The sequence below is a fragment of the Octodon degus genome, unplaced genomic scaffold, assembly GCF_000260255.1.
Source record: "Octodon degus isolate 3935 unplaced genomic scaffold, OctDeg1.0 scaffold00227, whole genome shotgun sequence".
NCBI classification, from domain to species: domain Eukaryota; kingdom Metazoa; phylum Chordata; class Mammalia; order Rodentia; family Octodontidae; genus Octodon; species Octodon degus.
Window position 1 is genome coordinate 1938857 of NW_004524803.1, and position 3052 is coordinate 1941908.

The 3052-nt window shown below is 47.1% G+C and overlaps 1 pseudogene; it reads right to left on the bottom strand.

Annotated features, from left to right (window-relative positions):
* The window catches only part of LOC111813809, a 35479-nt pseudogene that overhangs the window by 1880 nt on the left and 30547 nt on the right, over positions 1 to 3052 (bottom strand).

Below are 3052 nucleotides of genomic sequence, written 5' to 3' on the forward strand. Positions count from 1 at the left end.
CCCCGCCCGCCGAGGCCGAGGGAGGGGGACGCGCTCCCGGCGCTCGGCTCTCCCTGCCGCGCCTCCCGGAGCCCGGGCGGAGCGGGCTCGGTGCGGGATCTGCGCGTCGAGTTCCGTGCCCCGTGTGTTTATTTTCTGAAACGTTCACTAATACGCCCGCCGAGCCGCCTACGAACGCGGAAAGCCTCTTGGACTCGCCTCGCTGGGTCTGGTTTTCACCGCTCCTCACTCATCCCCGGCGACCTGCAGGCCCCAGGACCGGGTGGCCCATTGCCTGCCGCCTGCGTGCGCCGACTCCCGCGTGGATGAACGCGTCTGGGGCCGAGCGGGGTCCACCGAGGGGTTGGGCAAACGTTGTTGCTCCGAGTGATGACGGAGACCGCGGGGAGGTACAGTGGCTCTTCAGCACGCTTACATTTTGGGTCCCGTGTCTAGTTTTTGGATGACACAACCCTCTCCACAACAAAAGCAATTTGAACTCGCACCCGCCTGATGATGTGCACACACACGGGAAATACCTTTTTGCAACAGTCAACATTTTCTCTTGGTCTGTGTCTGGCGTGAAATCTTGGGTAATTACCATAATGTTGAGTTATATTTAAAGAATTGTTTTGAGGAATACATTTCACATGAAGCAAAAGAATGGTTACCAGCGATATAAAGAAAATATTGAAGACCATGGTAAATTAGTGATACTCCCCAGTTCTTCCTGCACCTTTACATGTCTAGCATTCCATTTAAAACTCTTACTCATTAATGATTTAATTATTATATCTGTGTCCCACATTTAATTATTCAAAAGAAATGCAACAAATCCCATAAAATGCCATTTATAAATTATACATCAGAATATTTCTGCTAATTAAATCCCTTGCTTTATTAAACTATTTGAGCAGTTACTGGTCAATTCTTGGACCTCATCGTATTTTCCCTAAAAGAAGCATTTGGCTCGGTTGGTCTTGGTCTCTCTCTGCCACTCAGAGCAAGGCACTCCCCTGCTTGGAACCATTCTCGGATAAGTAGAATGAGGTATATCCATACCAAGGATCATTATTAAGCCATAAAAATGGCCTTCCTCGCTGTCCCCAAGAAAACTCTGCCAAGTAGAAAGTATAGCTCAGCTGCCTAAGCGCCTGCCTGGTGAGCCAAAGGCTGTGAGTTTGATCCCTGGTCCCGGAAAAAACATTGCTGCTGAACTGTGTGCTTTAAATGAATAGAGTATGCAGTATGTGAATTTTACCTCAATAAAGCTGTTAAAAGTAAAGATGTGACAACCAAATGCTGCATGTGACTCTTCCTTGGATTATAAAGAGGGGAGCTGTGAAATGACATAATGACATTATAAACTTTTAAAGCTATAGCTGGGCCTTTCTTAGTGCAGCCTTAGTGGCCCCAAGTGGTAATTATTAATATTATAGACAGCATGAAATTTGATTTTGCCCCTTGTGCAAATTATTTGTTTAAATGGTAATAAAATTTTGCGAACTTTTTTTTAATAAGGATTTTTTTTTTTGTTCCTCGCATGCCTTCAGGGCACGTTTGGCCAGCGGGAGAGTTGTGAGGTTCGAACTCCAGCCACCTGAGGCTGACAGCTTTGTGGAAGCAGCCACTTAAAGGACTGAGCTAGGCCCAGGCCCCCTGCGAACTCTTTTTTAAAGGGTCTTACTGAGACAGTTATAAAAACTTGAATATGGACTGTCTGTTCATATCATTGTATTACAGTTTTTAAAAATTCCTCCGCGACTCCCCAATAAAAGCTCTCACAATGTGGGTATATCTTTCCTCTCACCCTCCCTTACTGCTCCAACCTAGGCTCCTGCCTTCTCTCTTGCTCCCCTGTGCAGGTCATCCTAGCCTCCTCCCTCTTCTGGAACAATCTTAGCTCTTGTGCATTAGCTGAGAAAGCTGTTCCCACAGATGCCCACATGGTTCATGCACTCTCTCCCCTCATCTCTTCAGAGGGGTGTTTCCCTGGCTACTGCGGACAAATCTCTCCCACTCTCCTCACCTTGGCACACACACATTTTTTGTCCTCTTTCCCTGACTGGCAGTGGATGTTGTGTTGGGCTTTCTATTATCATAGCAAATGTCTGAGGTAATCAGCTTGTAAAGAGAAAAGGATTGTTTTACCTCACAATTTCATGAGTCCCAGTCCATGGTCGTTTGGGCCTGTTGCTTTTGGGCTTGTTGATAGCACTTCATGGATGAAAGTGTGTGGGAGAGTAAGTGGCTCATTTGATGGTAGCTGGGGAGCAGAGGAGTAGGGGAAGGAAAAAAGAGCAAAAAAGGAAGACAAAAGGAGAGAAAAAGAAACAGGGAGAGAGAGGAAGAGAGATCCCACAATCCTCCTTGAGTGTGTGACCTATAAACTCCCACTAGGCCCCACCTCTTAAAAGTTTCCACTGCCTCTCAATAGGGCCAAGATGAGGACCAAGGCATTAACCCCTGAACCTGTGGGGGAACACTCCAAATCCAAACGGTAGTGAAGTCTAAGTACTTAGCTAAAAGCACAGAGTTCTTGGGGCTGGGGAGATGGCTCAGTAGGATAAGCGCTTGACTGGCAAACGCAAGGATCTGAGTTCAATCCCCAGTTCCGCCAAAAAAAAAAAAAGAGCAGAGTAGGGGTTAACGAGGGCTGGAGTTTTTTGCAAGTGGTATTACAGAGGGAACAAGTGTGGGGAATAGAAGAAATACGCAAGGCAGTGACATGGGACTGTGTGATAGGAAGTGAGGACAAAAGGAGTGTGAGAAGCTGGTCAGCTGACAGGATCAATGGTTTGAAGGTCCTGGTGAGGTCCCTGGATTGCTAGAGTTGGAAGCCTTCTATAAAAGCAAGGGAGTGGTCTTTTAAAGGGATGCTTAACACTTACAATGGCTAGAGTTTACTGAGCATTTAGCTGGTATCTGGTACAGTGCTAAGTGCCTGAGAGCCATCCTCCCCTTATAGTCTCAGAACCCTCCTGTGCTGTCCTGAGAGCCATCCTCCCCTTATAGCCTCAGAACTCTCCTGTGCTGTCCTGAGAGACATCCTCCCCTTATAGCCTCAGAACTC